Source organism: Lolium perenne, chromosome 7, assembly GCF_019359855.2.
Source record: "Lolium perenne isolate Kyuss_39 chromosome 7, Kyuss_2.0, whole genome shotgun sequence".
NCBI classification, from domain to species: Eukaryota; Viridiplantae; Streptophyta; class Magnoliopsida; order Poales; family Poaceae; genus Lolium; species Lolium perenne.
The window spans coordinates 56,215,006-56,230,611 of record NC_067250.2 but is presented as its reverse complement, the minus strand read 5'-3'; the positions used below and the strand labels follow the sequence as shown (position 1 = coordinate 56,230,611).

The window sequence follows — 15,606 nt, the reverse complement described above, 5'->3', positions numbered from 1 at the left end:
TTGATCTATGGGCTAGATCAAATGGAATTAGCTTTACAACAGACAACACCTTATGTAAGGGTCAACTACAAGATCTTATAAAAGATCTTAACATGACATTCCTTACAACAACACATTCTTTAAGAATCAAACCCTAACTTATTAACACTTACAAGTGAGCAACTACCTTTGTGTGTAATTTAATTCACTTCTAAATTTGTTAATAAATAAGGTAAATCACAGGGTCTAAAGTGCACAAAGGTCACACATTCTTAGTTAAATCATAACTTATTAAATATATGGAATATCATAAAACTAAATCCATTTACATTACAAATTATAGATCAAACTGTTTGAATAAAACTAACTATGAGTAATTTGAAACTCATATGATCATGCCTTGGTGAATTCAAACACCAACTATCCAAAATTGAGAAATAACCCTCAACCTTGACCTTTTGACCAATATTATAATGTAAATCCAATCAAATATGATATAGTGACTCATCCACAATAATAAAACCATCCACAAGATATTTAGTAACAAATGCCACTTGGATATCCAAAGATAAGTCATATGAGAGGATAAGGATCATGCCACATAGGATGAAAATATCTACATGACTTGCACTTCAAGCTATGCCACCTCATGCTCAAAGGATTGCTATGGATGAGGGCATGACAACCAAGCACCTTACTTATCACACCAAAACAAGAGTCGCCCACCTATGTGTCATGATATTAGAGCTTGCTCAAGCCTATAAAAGGAGCCCCACCCTTCATCCATTTGATCACCTTGTAGTATGATACAAGGAAAAAAACACATAGAGCCACTCCATACATTAGCTAGGATCAATATGAAGAAGCTAGGAGGTGGAGGCATACCACAAGATGCAGGTTTATCAGATTTTCAGAAGAACAAGCTACATATGATACCAAGGTAGAATTCCTAGGCAAACCATATATTTAGAGGATCATATCATCATCTCTTGAGTAAGACCTTAGGATATTCCAAGACATTTAGAAGTGAGAGAGATTATAGATGCTAACCATAGCTATGTCTATCTTAGAGAATATTAGAGTAGTATTAAATCTTACTTGTTCAAACCAACCTTCAATCTTGGGGATGAGAGCCATGCTCTATTAGTGACACATAACTAAAACCCTAGACCACATTGGAATTCCAATCCATGGATTACTTTGAATCATAAGTAGAACCTGCCATGCCTCATGCCTATTTTATACTTCAATTAGTGAAGCATCATCAAATTCCTAAACCCTTTCACATAGGATCCAATTCACATAAAATATTGTTTCCTAACTTGTGTATCATGTATCACAAGTATAAACCAAGCCATATATACCTAAGCTTAAGTGATATTTAAGTGAGTAGAGTGAACCAATATTAAATTCTATTTTGCCTTCCAAGGAATTTGTTTAGTGTACCAAATAAAGTAGTGTTTAATAAAATAGAATCACCTTAGCAAGAGAGTTAATCATGATGAGCTTAGGATTCATTTTAAATAATTCAAGCAAGACTTTGATAAACAAGACTAGTAAATACAGAGTTGATCCAACCACTTCGCTTAAACTCTTATAATCAATTCTCCACATAAAATTATAAGAACCTCAAGTTAATTATATATTAAATAATTGTTACACCACAAAACTATGCAGAAAGTAATAGTATTAAATTATCTTGATACTCAAATAATCTAGAACCTGCAAAACAAAATAGAATTCATATTTGAATTCAAACAACAAAATAGAAAACAGAAAATATAAAACAGAAATTTGAAATAAGAAAAGAGAGGGAAACTTACCAGACCTGACCGCAGCAGCCCACCAAACCAGCCCGTCAAAGCCCAGGAGCAGCCCAGCCCAAGCCAGATACCGTTTTGGTGTCTTTAAAATTTGTGCGAGAAGAAAAGCCTTCGTCGTCGTCGTCTCCGAGCTCGACAGCGCGTTGGCGACAGTAGGCCACGACCTCATCGGCGATAAGGATAACCCTGGACGTCACAGACCATCTCAGAGCCACGCCCAACTCTTCTCGCGTCCGAGCATATCCAGAAGCAAAAGATCTTCGCCCATATGAACCCTCCAGGCACTGCCACCTCCCGACCATCGTCGTCGTCGTGTCGAGGCCTCAGAGCTTCCCCCGGCCTATAAGTAGAGAGGGAAGAACCTTCGTGATGTCCTTGTTCATCTCCACCCCTTCATTCACTCTCGGACCCTCTCTATCTCTCGATTCCATCTGCTCCAGTTCGCCGGTGTCGAGGAAGAACATGGCGGTACAGGCCACCCCAGCCTCCGGCGCGTGGTCGTGGAGGAGCGCCTGGCGCCGTAGAGCATCTCGGAGGAAGGAATCGTGCCGGATCTCCCTCAAGCCGACGAATTTCGTCGATCCCTTCTGTAGCACATCACCGGGAAATCACCAATCGTCGTCGTCTCCGTCGACAATCGCCGGAGCCGACCACACCGTCAGCTTCAGGGTGAGCATACGCATCTTTAGAGCCTACTCTCGCTTCTTAGCATCGTATGTAGCTCCGTTTAGCCTCTTGGCCGGAGTGCACCGCCGCAGTAGGGTTCGCCGGAGCTATCTCCGGTGACCAATAGGTGGCGGGGCCACTACCATCGTGCTCAGCATGTTGGTGGCGTTCGTTTGGTCACATCCGCGCATCCGCGGGGTGGCCAGAACGGCGTCGCCGTATTCGTCTGGTCGCCGGCGTCAAGCCGCCGGCGAGATCGACGTGTCCTGCCTCGTCAACAGTTGTTGACTGGTCTTTGCCCGCGTGGCAATTGACCCAGTCAACGGCCCCACCAGTCAGTGTCTTGGACTAGATCTAAATCGGTACAAATAACATTTTCTGTTTAATTTAAAAACCAGTAAATATCTGAAATTTTGAAGAAATAAATAAAATTCATTTTAGCTCAGAAAAATATAAATAAAATATCAAAATGCTCAGAAAAATAAACTCTATTCAAATAAAATATAAAATAAAAATGTGTGTAAAAATAAAAATTCACTTATTTTTAACTTTATTAATTATGCCTTTTCAATTGTTTTGAATACAATTTGAATTTAATAATTAATGAAGTTTCAAAATTTAATATTAGCTACTCAGTAACTAAATAAAATATTAAGATTAGTTTTCTTTATCATATTTCCTTAACTTAAATGTTAGTGGTAATTCATAAACCCTAATTTGCAAATTATCATTTCCTATTTTCTTTAAATGATAATAAAACAAGAAAATGCTAAAGGCTAATATTATTTTGTTAATTCAAAATTTATTTACTTAAACCTCTTTAGTTAACAAGTTAAGTATTTTAAAACTTAATAACGATTATTAAACCTTGATTTCTTAATTAAACCTAAATAGGAGTTACCCTAATTATAATTCTTGTCAAAATTAATAAAATGCTAAAACCATTATTAATTTTGTTTCAAAGTAATTAGTGATCACATCTCTATTGTCATTTATCATTTTAAGAGTAATACCATAATTTAGAAACCCTAGTTCTAATATAAGTAAGACCTTGAAACCATTATTTTATGTGTTCATAAATTGTTTCAATTCTAAAACCCTAGGAGTTTAGCCCATGTGATCATGCAAGCTTCACTTATACCTATAAAAGCTAGTAAGAAACAAATGAATCCATGCTTATGATCTATTAGCATAAAACCAAGTCACATGAGATTATCATTTCATGTCCCTATTCTTAATTAAAACCTATATGATTCACTAGTGTCACTTAAGAGCAAATCCTAACTTGTTAATTGGATTAGTACCATTGATCACTATTCCTATATACCATACCATTAGGACCAACCTCAACCATCAAACCCTAGTAGAATCCTAGTGATGAACCCTAACACCAATTGTGTGTAGTAATGCACACAACATGCTCCTACCCCACTAAACCCTACTTAGAAAGTAATAAACCACTTAGCTTAGAAACCATAGTGATTACTCAGTGAAGAAAATGTGAAGCCATAGTAAACCCTAACTCATAGCAACATCTTGACCATCATTCTTTGATATGATACCCATAATCAACCATAGTCATAAACCTGCTAATACTTGTTAAATATAGACCAATTCTATTTAAGAAACCAATTAGTCCCTATTGGTAAACAAAATGAATCTAATAGTAAACCCTAGAAGGCCATAGCTTCTATTTATAGTAGTTCTTGTTCTTAGTTAACCTGTTCTTCAAAATTAATTCTTTTGAAGTAAATATCAATCATACCATGGTTCCATTGCCCATACAATTATGAATATGACTATGTGGTGGGCAATGGAACCATGGTATGTGTTGATTGGTGGAGGTTCCATTGCACAGGTACTATTCATCTAGGACTAAGTACCAATGCCGTCTAGTGATTCTAGCGTCGTACATATCGCGTTAACCATAAGATCTATAATGGCTCTGGGGAAGTCAGCTGTATCTTTTCGCTCCTGCACGCCAACGGACTTGATAGAGCCTGGCGGGGTGTTGGGAGAACACTGTCGTAGGTTGGGATGGCCTTTTAAATCCCCATCCGTGTGGATGACTGGCTCTACCGTCTATGAAGGATTGTCCATAGTACACCGGGGGTAAAGCCGTATGATCAGGAGATGTCTACCGGGGGTGTACGGATGGACAAAAGGGTGGGTTTGCAGGGTCGCGGAGAAGGCGGTGTGGACTTGGATCTTACACCTGGCCTCACACCAAGGAAGTGTGGACGGGAAAGCTTGCGCCTGGTTGGCAACAAGGATAAGGTCTCCTATGTAAAAAGTAACGCACCTCTGAAGAGGGTATCAAAATTGTGGCTGTCACTCCCTGTTCCGGGAAGGGAATTGCGAACGCAGCAGGAAAGGAACTCCATGAAGTTCTAGTCAACCTGTGAAGACTGGCGGGCATAGTTTTCAGAATAAAATAAACCTTGTGAAGAAATGTTTATGAAAACTTGCATTCGCCTATGACTCTCTGGTCTATGGCTATAGCTAGTGCATGATACACCTATTTCCTAATATGAACTTGCTGAGTACGCTCGTACTCATCCCACTCTTAAATCCCCTGCTTAGCTATGGAGGCATCAGAGGATAAACTACCGTGGAACTCGAAGACAAAGGAGTCAACTGCAACAAGATAAAGAATCCAAGCAAAGAAGTCAATGACGTCAATTGCTGCAGCAACTAGAGTGGAAACTTAGTCTAGTAATAGAAGGGAGCCTTTCCCTAATCCTAGCACCTAAGTAGCTAGATGTCTATAGCAAGCTAAGTAGCTCTTAAGCTTGAGTTAGCGATAAGTCAGACTACGAGTCGTTCTTCTGGAGCTTTATTTGAAGTTTTACCTCACTGTAAAGTAGGAGGCTGTGTTGATCTTCTGTAAACAGTTTGTGTATCCTTCTATAGACATACCTTGGACTCGCATATGTTTCTGTTGTACCACTCTGAGGGATGTAATATGAGTGGAACGGTGTTTCACTTGTGTTATGTCAACGACTTGTGTACTACACCATGCAGTGGTACGCTGGGTCATCACAGCTGGTATCAGAGCAAATGCTTTAACCCTAGGATTAAAACCCTTTAAAGGAGACATATAGGTTTGGTAGTGTCTATAGGAAGTAGTCTTAGCTAAGTCAACTATGCTAAACCAATTATTCTTTTGACTTGACATGGGTATTCACTTGAGAATAATCCTGACACACTTGAGTCAATCTTTCTTATCTATTTTTCTTAAAGTTCAGTTGATTAGTTATCTTGCTTCATTCCAAATAGTAGAACACCTTTGAAGCTTAAGATAATGGCAATGAAGTTGATGTCGACTAGCTCTAAAACCACCCGAGGCACTCGAGAGCAAGGTGGGTTCATTTCAGCAGGCTGGAAATTCTTGAGGAGGTGCGTTGGGTGGAGAAGACATCAGCAAACATGATGGACGATGATGCATACTATGCCCACATCAAGGTTAGATCAGTGCACCTTTTGTTTAACTTCATTCATTAGCTTGCACATGAAGAAGAACTAAGTAACCTCATCATTGTAGACTCACCCTAGGGACGCGAATTTCATCAACAAGCCCATAGAGAACTATGCTCGGATGAAGAAGATCTACGATGGGCGTGTTAAGTTCCAGTTACTCCGCTCTCTCCCGATGTTGTCTACCGTGATCTGAGCTACTTCATGGATCAAAAGGCACATGCGAACATGTATCTTGCGATGACCCCTGCTGACAGGACCTCATAGATCACAAGGCACATGCGAACATGTATCTTGCGATGAACCATGCCGAAAAATGTTCAAATATTTCAATAAAAAGAAACACAAGAAAAGAACGAAAAATGGCAGAAAAATAAAAGGCTAGAAGAAAACCAACATACGCAGCAAAAAAAACAAAAGGAAAAGAAAAAACCAATAAGATTAAAAACCAAATTAGAATTTCTAGAACCTTTCGAGAACTAGGGAAATTAAACCTGGAGCATCACTAGCAGTCACATTACCGGGCCGCATTCCATCCCACACGCGAGCGGGCGATAGGTTTCATTGCCGCAATGGTCGGTCAAGGGGCAGTCCTAGTGAAACACATCGGTTAGAACACCGACATCCGCAACGAAAGGAAGGTAGGCTAGGGCCCACAAACAAGAGCAAGGTTGTCGCGGGGTCTTCATTCTCACCCCGCATCGTCTCCTCCATCGAGTCCCCTGCCTCTACCCCCTGCCGCCACCAATGGGCCATGCTTTTAGTAGGCTGACCCGAAGCACATGAAAATAGCCCCGCATGAAGCACGCCAGGAATCGAGTAATATTCTAAAAAAATTTCTTAATGGTGGTTCAAACTCGCAACCTATACCTACTCAACAAAATCATTGGTGATACAATAGGATCTTAGTCCTTGGTAAAACTTTTTTGATGGGCCTAGGGAAACAACAACCAGAAAAAAAAACATGTTTGCCAAACCCGGCCCTCACGTGGAAAACGTGCCACGGGTTGGCCCGGCAGAGCCCAGGGCCATGCGTGGGCCTCGAGGCCAGGCCCCATGTTGGCCTGCAACTTAACAGTCGGGCCATGCTAGGCACACGATGCACTGGATGGGCCTGTGTCGGACCAGGCCGGAGGGGAAACTGGAGGAGGTGACGAGAGTGACCTCGTGATCTCCCTTCACCCAGTCGGCGCGCTTGCCATAGTCGGTTCCTTCGTCTCCAACCGACCTCAACACCACCGCCCTCGTTTCTTTCATATACAAGTACGAGACCGGCCCGGTCCCAATCTCCAAAATCAAACCCCAACCCCTCTTGCACGCCTCCGACGAGGCCAGTGGGACTCGTGGCGCAGCGCCGTGCCACCACCGGGGGCGGCGGACACCGGCCGCCGCTCATCCTCCGGAAGACATGCGTCGACGGGGAGGGCCTACCCGGCTACTCAGCACATCCCCCGCCGAACCAGAGGTACCCCGGGCGGCAATGGAGGACGCAGCAATGGAGGACGCCCCGGGCGGGGGCGCCGAGGCGCGCGCGCGCTCGACGCAGTACGACTACGCCGCCAACTCCAACCTCGTCGTGACCACCGCCCCCCGCGACGCGCACCACCAGCCCACCGGCCAGCCCGAGACGCTCAGGGGCCGGATCCGCGCGAGGATCTTCGGCGACCGCGCGCTCAAGACGAGGCCTCCCGAGCTCGAGCAGACGCCAGGCAGGAAGAACGCGCGCGGCGCCACCGACCTCCCCCGCTGCGACACTGATGTCTACGTTCCCCCTCCTTTCCTGTAGACAGTGTTGGGCCTCCAAGAGCAGAGGTTTGTAGAACAGCAGCAAGTTTTCCCTTAAGTGGATCACCCAAGGTTTATCGAACTCAGGGAGGAAGAGGTCAAAGATATCCCTCTCATGCAACCCTGCAACCACAAAGCAAGAAGTCTCTTGTGTCCCCAACACACCTAATAGGTGCACTAGTTCGGCGAAGAGATAGTGAAATACAGGTGGTATGAATAAGTATGAGCAGTAGCAACGGTGCCAGAAAATAGCTTGCTGGCGTGTAGTTGATGGTGGTAGTATTGCAGCAAATAGTAACGCAAAGAAAAACAAGAAACAAGCAGCGATAGCAGTATTTAGGAACAAGGCCTAGGGATTACACTTTCACTAGTGGACACTCTCAACATTGATCACATAACAGAATAGATAAATGCATACTCTACACTTTTGTTGGATGATGAACACATTGCGTAGGATTACACGAACCCTCAATGCCGGAGTTAACAAGCTCCACAATTAATGTTCATATTTTAGTAACCTTATAGTGTAAGATAGATCAAAAGACTAAACCAAGTACTAACATAGCATGCACACTGTCACCTTCATGCATATGTAGGAGGAATAGATCACATCAATACTATCATAGCAATAGTTAACTTCGCAATCTACAAGAGATCATGATCATAGCATAAACCAAGTACTAACACGGATGCACACAGTGTCACCATTACATCGTGCAGGAGGAATAGACTACTTTAATAACATTGCTAGAGTAGCACATAGATAAATTGTGATACAAACACATTGCAATCATAAAGAGATATAAATAAGCACCTCACTATGCCATTCATCAGTGAATAAGTATTCTGTGAAATATAGCCTAAGAGACCCACACGGTGCACACACTGTCACCTTTACACACGTGGGACAAGGAGTCTCCAGAGATCACATAAGTAAAATTCACTTGACTAGCATAACGACATCTAGATTACAAGCATCATCATATGAATCTCAATCATGTAAGGCAGCTCATGAGATTATTGTATTGAAGTACATAGGAGAGAGATGAACCACATAGCTACCGGTACAGCCCCGAGCCTCGATGGAGCACTACTCCTCCTCATGGGAGCAGCAGCGGTGATGAAGATGGCGGTGGAGATGGCAGCGGTGTCGATGGAGAAGCCTTCCGGGGGCACTTCCCCGTCCCGGCGGCGTGCCGGAACAGAGACTCCTGTCCCCCAGATCTTGGCTTCGCGATGGCGGCGGCTCTAGAAGGTTTCTGTGGGTTTCGTCGAACGCATCAGGGTTTTCGCGACGGAGGCTTTAAATAGGCGAAGAGGCGGCGCAGGAGGGTCGAAGGGGTGCCCACACCATAGGGTGGCGCGGGCCCCCCTGGCCGCGCCGGCCTAGGGTTTGGTGGGCCTGTGCCCCCCCTCTGGTCCTTCTCGTGTGTTCTGGATGCTTCCGGTGAAAATAGGAACCTGGGCGTTGATTTCGTCCAATTCCGAGAATATTTCGTTACTAGGATTTCTGAAACCAAAACAAGCAGAAAACAGAACGGCACTTCGGCAGCTGGTTAATAGGTTAGGTCCAGAAAATGCCCGAAAATGACAGAAAGGGTGCAGAAAACATGTAGATAACATCAATAATGTGGCATGGAACATAAGAAATTATCGATACGTCGGAGACGTATCAGCATCCCCAAGCTTAGTTCTGCTCGTCCCGAGCAGGTAAAATGATAACACAGATAATTTCTGGAGTGACATGCCATCATAACCTTGATCATACTATTTGTAAAGCATATGTAGTGAATGCAGCGATCAAAACAATGTATATGACATGAGTAAACAAGTGAATCATAAAGCAAAGACTTTTCATGAATAGCACTTCAAGACAAGCATCAATAAGTCTTGCATAAGAGTTAACTCATAAAGCAATAATTCATAGTAAAAGCATTGAAGCAACACAAAGGAAGATTAAGTTTCAGCGGTTGCTTTCAACTTGTAACATGTATATCTCATGGATATTGTCAACATAGAGTAATATAATAAGTGCAATAAGCAAATATGTAGGAATCAATGCACAGTTCACACAAGTGTTTGCTTCTTGAGGTGGAGAGAAATAGGTGAACTGACTCAACATTGAAAGTAAAAGAATGGTCCTCCATAGAGGAAAAGCATCGATTGCTATATTTGTGCTAGAGCTTTGATTTTGAAAACATGAAACAATTTTGTCAACGGTAGTAATAAAGCATATGTATCATGTAAATTATATCTTACAAGTTGCAAGCCTCATGCATAGTGTACTAATAGTGCCCGCACCTTGTCCTAATTAGCTTGGACTACCGGATCATCGCAATGCACATGTTTTAACCAAGTGTCACAAAGGGGTGCCTCTATGCACTTTGTACAAAGGTCTAAGGAGAAAGCTCGCATTGGATTTCTCGCTATTGATTATTCTCAACTTAGACATCCATACCGGGACAACATAGACAACAGATAATGGACTCCTCTTTTATGCATAAGCATGTAACAACAATTAATAATTTTCTCATATGAGATTGAGGATATATGTCCGAAACTGAAACTTCCACCATGGATCATGGCTTTAGTTAGCGGCCCAATGTTCTTCTCTAACAATATGCATGCTTAACCATAAGGTGGTAGATCTCTCTTACTTCAGACAAGACGAACATGCATAGCAACTCACATGAAATTCAACAAAGAATAGTTGATGGCGTCCCCAGTGAACATGGTTATCGCACAATAAGCAACTTAATAAGAGATAAAGTGCATAATTACATATTCAATACCACAATAGTTTTTAAGCTATTTGTCCCATGAGCTATATATTGTAAGGTGAATGATGGAATTTTAAAGGTAGCACTCAAGCAATTTACTTTGGAATGGCGGAAAAATACCATGTAGTAGGTAGGTATGGTGGACACAAATGGCATAGTGGTTGGCTCAAGTATTTTGGATGCATGAGAAGTATTCCCTCTCGATACAAGGTTTAGGCTAGCAAGGTTATTTGAAACAAACACAAGTATGAAGCGGTGCAGCAAAACTCACATAAAAGACATATTGAAAACATTATAAGACTCTACACCATCTTCCTTGTTGTTCAAACTCAATACTAGAAATTATCTAGACTTTAGAGAAACCAAATATGCAAACCAAATTTTAGCATGCTCTATGTATTTCTTCATTAATGGGTGCAAAGCATATGATGCAAGAGCTTAAATATGAGCACAACAATTGCCAAGTATCACATTACCCAAGACATTTATAGCAATTACTACATGTATCATTTTCCAATTCCAACCATATAACAATTTAACGAAGAAGAAACTTCGCCATGAATATTATGAGCTAAGAACACATGTGTTCATACGAACCAGCGGAGCGTGTCTCTCTCCCACACAAGCATGATGTAATCCAATTTATTCAAACACAAACAAAAACAAAAACAAACAGACGCTCCAAGTAAAGTACATAAGATGTGATGGAATAAAAATATAGTTTCAGGGGAGGAACCTGATAATGTTGTCGATGAAGAAGGGGATGCCTTGGGCATCCCCAAGCTTAGATGCTTGAGTCTTCTTGAAATATGCAGGGATGAACCACCGGGGCATCCCCAAGCTTAGACTTTTCACTCTTCTTGATCGTAGTATATCATCCTCCTCTCTTGACCCTTGAAAACTTCCTCCACACCAAACTCGAAACAAACTCATTAGAGGGTTAGTGCATAATCAAAAATTCACATGTTCAGAGGTGACACAATCATTCTTAACACTTCTGGACATTGCATAAAGCTACTGTACATTAATGGATCAAAGAAATTCATCCAACATAGCAAAAGAGGCAATGCGAAATAAAAGGCAGAATCTGTCAAAACAGAACAGTCCGTAAAGACGAATTTTAAAATGGCACCAGACTTGCTCAGATGAAAATGCTCAAATTGAATGAAAGTTGCTTACATATCTGAGGATCACTCACGTAAATTGGCATAATTTTCTGAGTTACCTACAGAGAATTAGGCCCAGATTCGTGACAGCAAGAAAACAGTTTCTGCGCAGTAATCCAAATCTAGTATTGACTTTACTATCAAAGACTTTACTTGGCACAACAAAACACAAAACTAAGATAAGGAGAGGTTGCTACAGTAGTAAACAACTTCCAAGACATAAATATAAAACAAAGTACTGTAGCAAAATAACACATGGGTTATCTCCCAAGAAGTTCTTTCTTTATAGCCATTAAGATGGGCTCAGCAGTTTTAATGATGCACTTGCAAGAAATAGTATTTGAAGCAAAAGAGAGCATCAAGAAGCAAATCCAAAACACATTTAAGTCTAACATGCTTCCTATGAAAAGGAACCTTGTACACAAATAAATTCATGAAGAGCAAAATGACAAGATCAGGAAGATAAAACAAGTGTAGCTTCAAAAATTTCAGCACATAGAGAGGTGTTTTAGTAACATGAAAATTTCTACAACCATATTTTCCTCTCTCATAATAACTTTCAGTAGCATCATGAGCAAACTCAACAATATAACTATCACATAAAGCATTCTTATCATGAGTCTCATGCATAAAATTATTACTACTCCCAACATAAGCATAGTCAATTTTATTAGTTGTAGTGGGAGCAAATTCAACAAAGTAGCTATCATTATTATTCTCATCAAGTGTAGGAAGCATAGTATAATCACAACAAAATTTACTCTCCATAGTAGGTGGCAACAAAAGACCACTATCATTATAATCATCATATATGGGAGGCAAAGTATCATCAAAGAAAATTTTCTCCTCAATGCTTGGGGGACTAAAAAGATCATGAAAACCAGCTTCCCCAAGCTTAGAACTTTCTATATCATTATCAACAATGGTGTTCAAAGCGTTCATACTAATATTACTACCAGCATGCAAATAAGATTCCATAGGTTTTTTAATTTTCGCATCAAACAATCCATGTTTTAAATCAGGAAATAGAATAAGAAGATCATTCTTGTCCATTATGCCAAACTAGCGTAAACAAGAAACAAAAAGTTGCAATTGCAGGATCTAAAGGAAATAGCTTTGAGTACTTACGGCGCCGGGAAATAGCTTAGTAGCCGAGATCCGGAGTGTGAGTACCTTTTACGTTTCCTCCCCGGCAACGGCGCCAGAAAAATAGCTTGATGTCTACGTTCCCCCTCCTTTCCTGTAGACAGTGTTGGGCCTCCAAGATCAGAGGTTTGTAGAACAGCAGCAAGTTTTCCCTTAAGTGGATCACCCAAGGTTTATCGAACTCAGGGAGGAAGAGGTCAAAGATATCCCTCTCATGCAACCCTGCAACCACAAAGCAAGAAGTCTCTTGTGTCCCCAACACACCTAATAGGTGCACTAGTTCGGCGAAGAGATAGTGAAATACAGGTGGTATGAATAAGTATGAGCAGTAGCAACGGTGCCAGAAAATAGCTTGCTGGCGTGTAGTTGATGGTGGTAGTATTGCAGCGATGAGTAACGCAGTAAGAAACAAGAAACAAGCAGCGATAGCGATATTTAGGAACAAGGCCTAGGGATTACACTTTCACTAGTGGACACTCTCAACATTGATCACATAACAGAATAGATAAATGCATACTCTACACTTTTGTTGGATGATGAACACATTGCGTAGGATTACACGAACCCTCAATGCCGGAGTGAACAAGCTCCACAATTAATGTTCATATTTTAGTAACCTTATAGTGTAAGATAGATCAAAAGACTAAACCAAGTACTAACATAGCATGCACACTGTCACCTTCATGCATATGTAGGAGGAATAGATCACATCAATACTATCATAGCAATAGTTAACTTCGCAATCTACAAGAGATCATGATCATAGCATAAACCAAGTACTAACACGGATGCACACACTGTCACCATTACATCGTGCAGGAGGAATAGACTACTTTAATAACATTGCTAGAGTAGCACATAGATAAATTGTGATACAAACACATTGCAATCATAAAGAGATATAAATAAGCACCTCACTATGCCATTCATCAGTGAATAAGTATTCTGTGAAATATAGCCTAAGAGACCCACACGGTGCACACACTGTCACCTTTACACACGTGGGACAAGGAGTCTCCGGAGATCACATAAGTAAAATTCACTTGACTAGCATAACGACATCTAGATTACAAGCATCATCATATGAATCTCAATCATGTAAGGCAGCTCATGAGATTATTGTATTGAAGTACATAGGAGAGAGATGAACCACATAGCTACCGGTACAGCCTCGAGCCTCGATGGAGAACTACTCCCTCCTCATGGGAGCAGCAGCGGTGATGAAGATGGCGGTGGAGATGGCAGCGGTGTCGATGGAGAAGCCTTCCGGGGGCACTTCCCCGTCCCGGCGGCGTGCCGGAACAGAGACTCCTGTCCCCGCATCTTGGCTTCGCGATGGCGGCGGCTCGGAAGGTTTTACGTGGGTTTCGTCGAACGCATCAGGGTTTTCGCGACGGAGGCTTTAAATAGGCGAAGAGGCGGCGCAGGAGGGTCGAAGGGGTGCCCACACCATAGGGTGGCGCGGGCCCCCCCTGGCCGCGCCGGCCTAGGGTTTGGTGGGCCTGTGCCCCCCCTCTGGTCCTTCTCGTGTGTTCTGGATGCTTCCGGTGAAAATAGGAACCTGGGCGTTGATTTCGTCCAATTCCGAGAATATTTCGTTACTAGGATTTCTGAAACCAAAAACAGCAGAAAACAGGAACTGGCACTTCGGCATCTTGTTAATAGGTTAGTTCCAGAAAATGCACGAATATGACATAAAGTGTGCATAAAACATGTAGATAACATCAATAATGTGGCATGGAACATAAGAAATTATCGATACGTCGGAGACGTATCAGACACCAAGCGCGCGCGCCGCCCCACCGGCGAGGTCGGCGTGCTCTCGCTAGCCCAGAACGCCGCGTATGAGCCCAGGACCAAGGAGACGCGCGCCGCCTACGAGGCGCTGCTGGGCGTCATCCAGCAGCAGCTCGGCGGGCAGCCCCCCGACGTGCTCTGCGACGCCGCGGATGAGGTGCTTGCCGCCCTCAAGAGCGACAGGACGAGGGACCCTAACAGGAGGAAGGAGATCGAGAAGCTCATCAACCCGATCTCAGACCAGATGTTCGACCTGCTCGTCTCCATTGGCAAGCTCATCACGGATTTCCATGGCGCGCCTTCTACTGATGGCACCGACATGACGCTGGATGATGATATTGGAGTTGCTGTTGACTTTGAGGAGGATGATGATGATAGGGATGGTAACTTTTATCAGGTATCACTACGGGAAAAAAGCTCGTTGCCGTGCATCCACCTTTTGCCGTGTGCTCGCACACGGCAAAGAATACTTTGCCGTGCAACATAAACAAAAAACGCACGGCAACGAGCATCGCACGGCAAAGAGGACCTACGGCACATGGCAAAGATAAAGCGCACGGCAAAGCCTCAGGAAAGCGCACGGCAATGAAAAGACGCACGGCAAAGAGAACAAGGCATTGCCGTGAGAGGTCCTTTGCCGTGCGCCAGCCCCACCCGCACGGCAAAGGATGCTTTGCCGTGCGCTTTGCACAGTCGCACGGCAAAGGCTGCTTTGCCGTGCACATTTTCCTTTGCCGTGTGCCTTGTGGTATTTTCTCCTTTTTCTTTCTATATTGTACTTATTTTAATGCTTACATTTTATTCTTGAAATATGACAAGTACCACATCTTGATTAATGCAATGTTTATACCATATTTTTGCTATACGACAAGTACTCTAAGTCCTTACTCCCCCTACAACATATCAGGGTTTCGGAGTAAAAAAACCGCGTTCGGGGGGATCTTCCAAGTGCTATCGCCTGAAAAAGAGGCCGGCCACACAGCCTTG

The 15,606-nt window shown here is 42.7% G+C and overlaps 1 pseudogene; it reads left to right on the top strand.

Annotated features, from left to right (window-relative positions):
- The first annotated feature begins 7,425 nt into the window (after positions 1-7,425).
- The window catches only part of LOC127316020 (DExH-box ATP-dependent RNA helicase DExH12-like), a 28,842-nt pseudogene continuing 20,661 nt past the window's right edge, over positions 7,426-15,606 (top strand).